Genomic DNA, 12,907 nt, shown 5'->3' with positions numbered 1-12,907 from the left:
TTAATTATTGTAGTAGAGTACTACTACTAGCTCCTGCCTGGTGGCTAGTCTCGCCCAGTCGCCCTGTCTTCTCTGCTGCCCGCTCGCCTCCTCCGAAGCTGCAGGCCTAAGGTGAGAAATTATGTCCGAGGAGGAGGCAGGTCAGGATAGTGGTCCGAAACGGCCTTCCACTGCCCTGGGGCCGCTCAGCCTCAGCTGAGGTCGGATTGAGTGGAGCGCCTCAGAGATTTGGGTGGTGGGGTGGTGGTTAATGGAATCCGGCCGCCGGCCGGGCATGGGACCCTGCCACTGTCTCCACTGCAGATTTATTCTGTTAGTATTAGTTATACATTTTTGCGCTTTCCTATGCTCAATGAATCATGCTTAATTGAAGGGCGTACTACAGAGAGATATATAAACTGTTAAACATGCTAAGTCAAACGGAAACCCTATTTCTACTGTACTTCTGAGGCCAGGTCCCTACCATGGCACCACTTGCTGCTCATCGGCAACCCATGCAAAGGAAACATGACCTCAAGCATTTTATTGTAAGCAATGCTGCTGCACGCGATGAGCTGCCTGCTGTTGCGCTGCCAGTGAGTAGACAGATGCCTTCGAGTCAGAGGCGTAACTAGAGCCAAATTTCGGGCGGGGGGTGGGGGGGGGGGGCTGAATCTTTAAGCAAGGCACTTAGGCAGAGTGGAGGCTGTGGAGCTGATTTCGGGGGGGGGGGCTGAATCTTTAAGCAATAGGCAGAGTGGAGCTGCAGGGGCTCTTAAAAGGGGTGAAACAACAGCAAGGCATCATTAGCATAGAAAAAGAAGGCAGCATGAACGGAGAACCAGGGTTCAAATCCCAACGTTCACACAGTTGACCACATTGTGTTATCCTGGGCATTGGGCAAGCAGTTAACCTTCTCCACCTTTCATCACCTGTTGAAAATTACTGGGAAAGTGACGCGCCAAGATGGCTGATAGCGCTGCCCTCACAGATCTGTGAATTCTCTTTGGCTGAGCTAATGAGATGTTAAATCATAGAGACTAGTCGGTGAAGAGCTGCCCGCCCAATGCTTCGTTTTACATTGGCTAACAGGCTTGTCTATGGACACCCCCTGGGAAAGACGTCTTACTTACACACACTCACCCCTGACCCCTCATCTCATGTCAGATTTGCACTGAAAATTGCGCGAAATCCTGCAATTGGTCAAGATGCAAAACTATGTTAAATAAATAAATTAGGTGTTAGGTAACATGGTTCCAAAGATTACGAAGCTGCTGTATTAGGTCCAGTCTACCCTGTTGCAGGACGGGACCATAAGGGCCGGGCCTGCTGCTAGATTTTTAGAATACATGTACAGTTAATGTAGTCCGATTCAGACCCTGGTCCAGACAATTTATGACCTTTCTCGTCCGGGTCATGGCCCACGAACCGCTGGCTTATAATGCTGTTCCAACAGCAAGCAGCCCTTCAAGGAAAAGTTTGCCAAGAGCCTTTTTACCGTGCTGCACAATATATGGTGTTCAGCAGGAAGCCCCCCCCCCAAGTAGTCAGCAAGAATAGCATGGTTTCATCTCCTAAGGCTGATAAAGGCAGATAGCAGGTCCTGTCGCCACAATGCCAGGGGTCAGCAGGATGGGGCCCACCCAGGAGTCAGCAAGGATAGCCTCAGACATTGTAGCCACCCTTAATGTGGTGGAGGTAGTTAGATTTTTCTTGGCTGGCAGGCCTCAGAATGTTTTCATCTTCTAATGCTGATAAAGGCGGATACAATAGACTCCATCAACACACTCAGCTGGTGAAGCTGACATTCAGAGGGCTTAACAAACTGAGAACTACCAATTCTGTGCCATGCTGCTGCCCTACTAAATCTGTGCCGTGCTGCCCTACTAAATCTGTGCCGTGCTGCCCTACTAAATCTGTGCCGTGCTGCCCTACTAAATCTGTGCTGTGCTGCCCTACCAAATCTGTGCCATGCTGACCTACCAAATCTGTGCCATGCTGCTGCCCTACCAAATCTGTGCCATGCTGCTTTCCTACCAGATCTGTGCCATGCTGCTGGCCTTTCTTACCCTGAAATGTCATTTGTTACTAATAATGAAAGTGGGATTTGTTCTGAGAGGAGATTCCAGAAGGCCAAGAGGAGGCTAGAAAGAGCAGGGGTCTCATCTCTGGGATGTATGAAACGTTTTGGCTGGCCTGGATGGAGGGGTGAGGATGGAAGGGTGAGATGAGGCAAGCCGATTCGCTTGTGCGTTGTCAGGGCAGGAACCTACTAAGGCTTTGTCTCTCCCGCTGTCATGTGCAGGGTACCAGTCTGGGTCGGATCGGAGCGACTAGCTGGCCAGGGCTCGGTCTCATTTGAGAGCCATGGAAGTGGGCTTGCGGCACAACCCGCTGCTCAAATTTAGGATTACGTTGGCCTACCAAGAGTAGGTGAAATCTAGTCCTTTTAAAGTTTATGCAGCTTCTGCCAAGCTCGCCTGCCTTGACTGCTTTCCACTTCTCTTCCTCCTTCATGGGGCATACTTGTTCAGCAGTAATCAGTGTCCCCATGCAAGACCCTCTGGCTTGCTGAAGAAGTGACTGTTTACATTTTCTTTTGTTGTTTCAACTGTTGTCCTACCTGGCATTAAATCCTCTTGTTCCAGCCTGAACAGCCGCCTCAGTTCACGTCACAGAGCGCTCAGAAATGGAGGCAGACGTGTGTTTACAGTCACTCAGGGCAGCTTGTAAAATTCCGATCCCAGTTTGCTGCTGCTAGGGCGTGCTTGATGGACTCTGGCATTTGTGTCTGTTCCTTCAGGCAGGCTCCCGAGATTTCAGCAAGAGTTCGGCTACTTTCCCTTCCTATACACATTCTGCATAAGTCTGACAGGCCAGCCCTTGATGAATTGCCGTATTTAATGTGGTGAGAACAGGGGGCCTCTGCATGCAGACATTCAGGCCAGCGAGGAATCCAGAGTAAGATGGGGTAACACAGGCAAGGTTATACCATGATAGGAGGAGCAGAGAGAGAGGGGGGTGGCGAGAGAGAGAGATGGGGAGAGAGAGAGGAGGGGGAAGAGAGAGAGGGGGGAGAGAGAGAGAGAGAATAGACATGTTGATTTCTGGGACATATATAGGGTAATGCCGTGGACGAACATGAAAGATACAGTATCTGTACAACCAGGGTAGCCCCCAACGAGTGCAGGTAGGTGGGAATAGGACAGCATAGGCAAGGCATGACTAGAGAATGCAAGCAGCACAAACCATGGGCCTGAGGCAGGATGACACCCGAAAGCCTAGGCATACTGTGACCAAAAAGAGAGGGCCCCCCCCTCTGCCTATTCCTTACATTTAAAAGAACAAGTTACTTACTTTCGGTAACGATGTATCTGTAAGAAACATTAGTTAGTTAGATTCCTCACCTTACAATATCCCCAGGTGTCAGACTGGATCCGGAAGATTTTTCGTCAGCAATACCCCTTGCGCGTCGCTAGGCGTCGTCTGCGGCTCCGCGTCCGTCGTCGGCGTCGTGCGCCGGAATGACGTCGTCGGAGTACTTAGACGCCGCCCTCGTGCGCTGGCGTCAGTTCTTGTACATAGCTTTCCGCGCCAGGAACGCAGAGCCATGCAAAGACCGACACTGGTGCCAAAAATAAAATCTAGGGGCCTGAAAAGGATAACCTTAACCCTAGATGTCAGTTCGCAGAACGGGGAGGATGGGTGGGTCGGTGAGGAATCTAACTAACTAATGTTTCTTACAGATACATCGTTACCGAAGGTAAGTAACTTGTTCATCTGAAAGGAACAAGTTAGTTAGATTCCTCACCTTAGAATAGATACCCAAGCAATACCATCCCCGGTGGTGGGTCTGCGAACCAAGATCAAACCAGAAAGTCCTGGAGGACAGAACGGCCAAAGAAGCCATCCCTCCGGACTTGGCTGTCAAGGCAATAATGCCTGGCAAACGTGTGTAGCGAAGCCCACGTCGCCGCCTGACAGATGTCCTGCAAAGGGACCCCCCGTCCCAAAGCAGTAGTAGCCGCTGTGGCCCGAGTAGAATGGGCGCGCAGCCCAACAGGAGGGTCCTTTTTTGCCAAGGAGTAACAAATTTTGATGCACAAAACGACCCACCGAGAGATGGTCCGTTTGTGCACAGCTTTCCCCTTCTTAGCACCCACGTATCCAACGAAAAGTTGGTCGTCCACCCGGAACTGCTTAGTGCGGTCCAAATAAAAGGAGAGCGCACGTTTTGGGTCCAGACGGTGGAGCCTCTCTTCCTCTTTGGAAGGATGCGGAGGCGGAAAGAAGGTGGGCAAGGTGACAGACTGCCCAAGATGAAATGGAGTCACCACTTTCGGAAGAAAAGAGGGACGAGGCCGAAGGACAACCTTGTCCGGATGAACAGAGAGAAAAGGAGGCTTTGAAGATAACGCCTGGAGCTCACTCACCCGTCTAGCCGAGGTGGTGGCTACCAGAAAAGCAGTCTTAAGCGTCAGCAGACGAAGAGGACAATTATGAAGAGGCTCAAAGGGAGCGCACATTAGAAATGTGAGAACAAGATTCAAGTCCCACTGAGGCATTACAAAAGTGACAGGAGGGAACGTGTGAGTAATGCCCTTTAGAAAGCGTGTAACTACAGGGGACTTGAAAAGAGAAGGCTGATCAGGAAGCCGCAAGAAGGCAGAGATGGCAGCAAGATAACCTTTCAGGGTGCCCAGGGCAGAGCCCTGCCGGGCCAAAGAAAGAAGAAACAGTAGAACCTCAGAATGAGGGGCGGAAAGGGGATCCACAGCCTTTGCTGTGCACCATGCCACAAATTTGTTCCACCGGCAGGCGTATACCGTCTTTGTGGAGGGACGCCTGGCTGCCAGAATGATATAACAGACTTCAGGAGGCAAGTCAAATGACATCAACTGCCGCCGCTCAATCTCCACGCATGGAGGTGGAGGCTGGACAGGTTCGGGTGGAGGACCGTCCCCTGCTGCTGCGACAGAAGATCCTCCCGAAGGGGCAGACGTATCGGGGGATCGGTCAACATACTGAGTAGCTCGGGATACCAGTACCTTCGTGCCCAATCCGGAGCCACCAAGATGACTTGGGCCCGGTCGTGCCTGATCTTCTTCAGCACTCTGGGCAGAAGTGGTATAGGCGGAAAGGCGTACAACAGACCGCAACTCCACTCGTGACGAAAAGCGTCGCCGAGCGAGTGCCGCCTTGGAAATTCCAACGCGCAGAACTGCTGACATTGCGCGTTCTCTTCGGTGGCGAATAGATCTAACCAAGGCTCTCCCCACTGCTGAAAGAGACCTTGCGCCACTTCGGAGTTCAGACGCCATTCGTGATCCATCATGCACCGGCGGCTGAGTTCGTCTGCTCTGGCGTTCAGAGAGCCCGCCAGATGTTGAACCACTAGGGTGACGCCCTGGTGTTCCAGCCACGTCCAGAGGTGCAGAGCCTCCTGACAAAGGGTCCACGACCCCACCCCGCCTTGTTTGTTGCAATACCACATGGCGGTGGTGTTGTCCGTGAACACCTGCACGACACTTCCCCTGACAGAGGGAAGGAAGGCTTTCAGTGCAAGTCGGATCGCTCTCAACTCCAACAGGTTGATGTGGAGACGAGACTCCGCCGGAGACCAGAGGCCTCTGATCTCCGCCTCTCCCATATGGCCACCCCATCCCAGGAGGGACGCATCCGTCACTACGACATGCTCCGGTTGGGGAAGGGAGAGGCTCTTGCCCTTGACCCAATCGCGGTCCGTGAGCCACCACTGCAACTGCTGTGCAGTGCCCTCCGAGATCAAGACATGGTCGGACAGGTTGCCGTGATGCTGGGCCCACTGAAACTTCAGGTCCCACTGCAGAGCCCGCATGCGCCGCCTGGCGTGATGCACTAGTAGGATGCAGGAGGACATCAGCCCCAGAAGCCGCAACACTAGCCTGACCGAAACCCAGGATAGAGGCCGAAAGATGGGAATCAGGGTCTGTATATCCCGGACCCGCTGTTCCGGCGGATAGACCCGGAACTGCGCCGACCGAGAACCGCTCCGATGAAGAGGAGCTTCTGAGAGGGACTCAAGTGTGACTTCGGCACGTTGATGGAAAATCCCAGCAAATGCAGGAGATCCGCCGTAGTCAGGAGGTGGAAGACGACTGTCTGGGGCGAGCCCGCCTTCAACAACCAGTCGTCGAGATAGGGGAAGACTGGAACCCCTGATCTGCGTAGATGAGCTGCGACCACCGCCATCACTTTCGTGAACACCCGAGGGGCACTGGTGAGGCCGAAGGGGAGCACGGTAAACTGAAAGTGCTCTTGGCCCACCGTGAACCGCAGGTAACGCCGGTGGGCCGGCAGGACGGGGATGTGGAAATATGCGTCCTGCAAGTCCAACGCTACCATCCAGTCTCCAGGGTCTAGGGCAGCTAGAACCTAAGCCAAAGTTAACATCTTGAACCTTTCCTTCCGGAGGAAGGCATTGACGTTCCGGAGGTCCAAGATAGGGCGTAGGCCCCCTTTGCCCTTCTTGGGAACCAGAAAGTAGTGGGAATAACAACCACAACCTACTTCTGGGCTCGGAACGCGCTCGACGGCCCCCTTGGCCAAGAGGGCCGAAACTTCCTCGTGGAGAAGATTCAAATGATCCCCCGAGATACGGTGGTGCTGCGGTGGCATGGCTGGAGGGGTCGTCTCGAAGGGGAGGGAGTAGCCCCTTCGGACGATTTGCAGCACCCACCTGTCCGATGTGATGGACCGCCAGTGGAGCAGGTGATGGCGAACTCTGCCGCCCACTGGCGTGGAATGGGCCTGAAAGCTCGGACTAGGAAGGCTTTGAGGCGGATGCTGCCGGGGTGGATGTGGGCTGACCTCGTCGTCCTCCAGAACCGCCTCGGCGGAAACCACGTCCGCGACCGCGCGCAGGTTGGTTCTGCGGCTGGTGGCTAGGCGTACGTGAGGAGGCACCCCTTCCTTAGCCACGAAAGGGGCGAAAAGCGGAAGTTTGCGACCGCGGGGCCGAGAGGCCCAAGGACTTGGCCGTAGCCCGGGAGTCCTTAAAGCGATTCAGCGCACTGTCCGCTTTCTCGCCAAAAAGGCGAGTGCCCTGGACATCGCCCGAAAATGACGTGGACCGCAGCCAGGCGTGACGTCTAAGCGCCACTGTGGTAGAAATTGCCCTACCCAGCGAGTCCGTAGTGTCAAGCCCACATCGGATAGCATGTCGCGCTGCATCCCTCCCATCGGCCAGAGCCTGGGTAAGTCGTGTCCGGACCTCCTCCGGACACAGGGGCAGCACGTCCTCCACCGCATCCCACAGAGAATGGGAATAACGGTCCAAGAGACAGGCGGTGTTCAAAGACCGCAGGCCCAAACTAAGGGAGGAGAACAGCTTCTTGCCAATTTGTTCCAGTCTCTTGGAATCCCGGTCCGGCGGGGCGGTCGGGAAGGAGGATTGGGAGGTAGAGGCCTGGATAACCAGGCTCTCGGGGGTAGGGTGTTGGGACAGAAAACTGGGGTCACCCGGAGCAGGGCGGTGGCGCCTGGCGACGTTCCTGTCCACAGGAGGAACTGTGGAGGGCTTGGACCAGGTGCCCTGCAGAACGTCAATGAGGGCCTCATTGAATTGCAGCAGAGGCTCAGTGGAGCTTGCTGCAGACTGAAGCACCTCAGTAAGGACGTTAGCCCTCACAGCCACGGCAGGCAGCTCGAGCCCAAGGGCTGCGGCCGCCTTGCGCAGCACCACAGAGAAAGCAGCGCCCTCCTCCGAAGCCACAGTCGGAGGAGAGACGAATCCAGTGTCCGGAGAGGTATCCAGGCCACTGGCCTCCCCCAGTTCATCTGCCCAGTCCTGTGACATTTGAGCCTGAACGGCCATAGGATCCTCGGATCCCTCCCAGTTGTCCCCATCATCCGATTCCTGGTATACAGGAGGAAGGAGCGGAGCCGGGCGATAGACATAATGCGTCTCCAGCGGCGCCGAACGCGGCGTCCTTCAACGCCGTATCGGCGCCGGGCCCGGAGCGGGGCTGAACCAGGGCTCGACATCGAGCGGAGTCGGCGTCGGGGGTGGTACCGGTGTCGACGCCGGCGGAGGAGGCGTGACGAGGTTGACCGGCGTCGGCGGGGACTCGGGAACGGGTCCCTCGGGCGCTTGCGGCGTCGAGGCCGGAGCCGTCAACGGAGCCGGGGCCGGAGCCGCCGGCAGGCAAGGCAGCCCAGTCGGGTCCGCGAGGCCCGAAGGCGCGCCAGCGGGCGTCGACGGCGGAGCCAGGCTCCTAATGGCCGAGAGGAAGGCACTGACCTCCGCCGGCGTCACGTCAGTCCCAGGGACCGGTGGGTAAGGGGACTTGCGCGGTGCCTGCGGCTCCGCCGGAGCCGCGGGGGTGGAATCACCCTGACCCTCGGCCGAGTCGCGCGACCGGTGAGGGGAGTCCGAAGAGCGGTGTCGCCTCTTGGACTTCTTGGAATGCTTCGACTTACCCGAAGACTTGGATCCCGACGACCGATGGTGACGTCGGCTGCGGCTCCGCGACCGATCCTTGGACCTCCTCCTGGACCGGGATCGAGAGGCTCGCGGAGCCGAGTGGCGAATCTCGAGAAGCTTACGGGACCGCTCCCGTCTAGCCTTGGAGGTCAGGGCCTTGCAGTCCGAACACGACTCCGCGTCGTGGTCGAGGCCCAAGCAGTAAAGGCACCGGCGGTGATGGTCTGTAACCGACATCAGGCGGTTACAGTCAGCACAGGCTTTAAAACCAGGCATCCTACCGGCACCGGAGTCAAAACAAGATCAAAAAGGATCGAAAAAGTTAGTCAAAAAGTGACTAAAGGGGTAGCTCTCCCGGATCTGCGCTTACTGGCGCGGAAAAAAGAAGAACTGACGTCAGCGCGCGAGGGCGGCGTCTAAGTACTCCGACGACCTCATTCCGGCGCACGACGCCGACGACGGACGCGGAGCCGCAGACGACGCCTAGCGACGCGCAAGGGGTATTGCTGACGAAAAATCTTCCGGATCCAGTCTGACGCCTGGGGATATTCTAAGGTGAGGAATCTAACTAACGTGTTTCTTTCAGATCTTATATTTACTGCTGTAGAAGTGTGAAAATGCTTTTCATGAAAAGGAATATAAAGTAGGGTTCCCAAAGAAAAATGCCAGCCATGTGTTTAAAGACACTGAAAGACCTCGTCTTGACACTAAATAGGGTTATAGATAAAAATGTATGTATTCATTTGTAATGGACTTTTCTGTATTTGTTCCCTTTAATTAGCAGTCATGGATCATTCAGGCAGCCCTAGAACACAATTAAAATGTTTTCTATTTATATTTGCTGTTCGAAGTATGTCCTGATAAGTGCTGAAAATACAGCTTTAGGTGACTGCTTATTTTTGTCCTGTGTGGGGCATCAAACTAATGAGCAGGCAACCCTAACCATAGGACTGGAAGTTTGTTGCAGGATCAGCACATTATTTCCTCGATCCCTATCAGTGCCAGAATAACAATAGTTTAACTTTTACCTGAAACCTTACGCTGCCGTCAATACCATGGTGAGTTACTTCAAGTGTCCGGGAATGAACCCTGCATTCAGACAACTCGCTCCTCATTTTCGCCCTTCATTTTTACGCTCACCTGCACTCACAGCAATCACAATGCACTCACACTGACCACCATGCACTCACACCATTCACCCGCTCACCCTGCACTCAGTCATTACTATGCACTCGTAATGCACTTGCGCTGTTCACCCTGTACCTCACCCTGCAGTCACACAAGCACACTACTCACCCTGCACTCATGTCACACTTCACTCATCTGTCCCCCTCACTGCTCAATCAGTAATCTCACTCAAATAAGCCCATTAATTGTCCAAATCTGCACTTGCATATGGTCACCTCACTCACCCTGCAGTCACTCCTATTACCCTACTCTCACACTGTTGCATCACTCACCGTGTACTCTTTAATCTATGCCTACTCAGGACCATTAACTTTAAACACTAGGCATAGTATTTTCAGAATGGACTACTCCGTGGAGTAATCACCAAGGTGGGATTATGAAAAAAATATATACCATAAAGGGACCTGCAGAGATGAAAAACAAAATAGTGTGCATATCGCTCACCTCTTAAGCCATTGCTAAGCCCTGCATCCTATTGCACAATAAGCTGCATGCACCCCAGTCAGTGGTCCTCATGCATAACATGGACTGGGAACACTTCTAACATAGCATAAAATTCAAAACCAATACAACGCCCTTCCAACCACACACCCTACGCATATACAAACAAAAGGGGAATTAGTCTGACTAAATAGGTTTTAATTTATGTATGCTGCTATCTGCTGTACTTGTTACTGTTTTGCTAGTCACTTTGAAATATTTGAGCCTTCAAAAAGGGAATTGTTAGTTTAAAGTGGTTTGATTATTGTATGGTGCTGTAGTTATCAGTCGCTTTGAAATATGTGTGCCTTTATGCACACACCAAACAGGGAATTGTTTAACTAACCTGGCTTCGTTTTTGCATACTGCTAGACTTGTTTTTACCATGCACTTTGAAAATATTTTCACCTTGATGCAAGAAGAAAGTTGGATTGTTTTAGAAAACATGCTTGATTTTTGTATATTGCTGGACTGGTGATTGCTTTATTTTGCACTTTGAAAGTATTTGCACTTTTTCTTTTGCTTTACCAACTACAGTTTGTATGTAGATTTTCATTAGGTACTTGCTGATAGGGCTTGTTTTTATTCTACATGCAGTGTTGCTTGCACTTGTCTGTAATACGTCAACCTTAAATCTTGTATTTAGCATTGTTTACACTACAGAAATGATAAATCAAAACAGACAAACATTTGCATCAATGTTCTGAAGCATCCAAACAGTTTTCTTCCTCAGCCTTGTGTGCCTGCCTGTTTTGCAGTGCTTACTAATAAAGTCATTATGATTGAAATTGCTTCCTCAGTTCACGTTATCATGCCCTTGACAGTCGCTAGTGTGTGGCGTGCAGATAATTCACCAGTCTATTTCTCTTGACTTTCGCAGGATACTGAGTTATAGCTTGTGTACTTCTCATGTATATTGTCACTAGAGTTTTTATGGAATTTCATGTTTGGATTGGTCTTTCAAAGTTTCACGGTATTGTCAATTCTATTTCAGACCCTTCATGGTTGTTCTTTGTTCTTCAGCCATAGTCAGTTCCTGAGATAATAGGATCGCTCCTTGGCATTGTTCTGATTGCTGCCTCAGTTAAATAATCTGCTTTTGACAGTATTGTTACAAATGGAGTAGCTTGTATGCAAAGAGTGTTCCCCACTTTCTCATTAGAACTTAGAGAAAGACAATATGGAGGCATTTCATTTAAATATTGGAGGTTTCTAATCAAAATATGCTCGATTTCTGGGTGGTAGGGCAAAGTGGTAGATGGTGGGCCGCGCCGCCGGGGGAGGGGGGGGGGGCCCTCCATGTGCTTTGCAGGGGGGCCCCCTCAAGTTTTGTTACGCCACTGAATGTTGGGCCAATTACTAGACTAGAAGAAGTATCTAAGACAAGGAGGTGTCATCAATAAAGCTATAAATAGCCTTAAAATAAAGACTCAATGAACGTCAGCAACATAAGTACTCATCAGAGTTAGGATGCTCACCTGGTCCAAATCAAGTTAACCGTCTTCTTCCATAATAGCTTTGGGTAGCATTTTTGTGAGGGCTTAATTAAACGTTCCTAATTGTTTTTTTAATCTCAACTTTTCTTCTTTTTAAGATGAACTAATAATGTCCACAGCAGGCTATGATCTCCTCAGTACTTCTTAGATTTTTAAATAAAGTTTCAAGGAGTTACCTGTTGTCATGAATTACTCATTTGTAAAAGTGTGAAAAGAAACGATTCCCAATTTTGCATATGATGTGCATACATTTTTTTACTTTACCAGCTTTGCACAGTTCAAAACTGGCTCAGACAAAAAAGGTACAAAAATAGCCACATTGTTCCTGGTGAATCTGAGGGCATCAAGTACACCACTGTAAGAGAGACTTACTTTGAAAATGCCCAAACCTCTTATAGTCCATTTCCTGCTGCCAGGAGCCAAAATATCAAAAGGTGGGTTTTCTGTCAGAGGTCCCACTCTAATAGATTGGACTTCTAGCAACAGGGAATGGGATGCATGTGGCTACAGGGTGGGGGCTATTGTGTTTCCCCAATGTCATGCAAGGCCATGGGAACCCCAGAGTAACAGCAGGGACAATGCTTCTTGCTCAGCAGCCTGTACCTCTTTGGCAGATCACCGGACTGCAGAGAACCAAGGTTGGAGATTCTAAACCTGGTCTTAGGTCAAGCAGGGGCGCTTGACCCAAAGGCAAAGATTCCAGACGTTGCTGGTAAAGTTTTTGTTTTACCCATCCCTAGTCAATTTATGTAAATCGTCTAATTATTTTGATTTCTGATTGTATTTGTAGCTGATGTTAAAACCAAAAGCTCGCACTTGCAAGATCTTGCCTTGCTATGTACATAGATGTAGTCTTGCTCAAGCTGATGAGCAGCTTTGAAGATGTCAGCTTCAAACCATCTTAGAGCAGGTGTCGTAAGGAAGGTTATACACCTGTCTGAAGAGAAACCTTTACTTTTTGAATACTATTTCTGAATTATTTTCTCGTTTTTTGAAGACAAAATTAATCCAAAACCCCTGTTTCTGGTTCATCTGTTCGTACATGCAGTGTGAAAAATTGAATACCTGTTGAAAAGGTTTGAGACAGACAGTGAACAATTGTTTTGCACAAACAAGAATAACTCTGGAGACCATCATATATGCTAATGTGTCTGCTAAGAGAAGAGAGCAGAACTTAAAGTCACTATTTTTTCTTAAATATTGCAGAATCACTCTAAGATTGCCTGATCCTGGCAGTACTCCCTGCACTGTCACCTAAGTAGATTCCTTTATGTCCTTAAGAATAAGTGTGCTGTAAAGC

General features: G+C 51.0%; 1 protein-coding gene across 3 annotated transcripts in view; it reads right to left on the bottom strand.

Annotated features, from left to right (window-relative positions):
• Positions 1–12,907, bottom strand: part of ATP11A (ATPase phospholipid transporting 11A) — a 791,426-nt gene that overhangs the window by 89,618 nt on the left and 688,901 nt on the right. The gene's annotated exons all lie outside the window — the stretch shown is intronic.

This window comes from Triturus cristatus, chromosome 8, assembly GCF_964204655.1.
Source record: "Triturus cristatus chromosome 8, aTriCri1.1, whole genome shotgun sequence".
NCBI lineage: Eukaryota > Metazoa > Chordata > Amphibia > Caudata > Salamandridae > Triturus > Triturus cristatus.
This window is presented reverse-complemented; position numbering and strand designations above follow the sequence as displayed.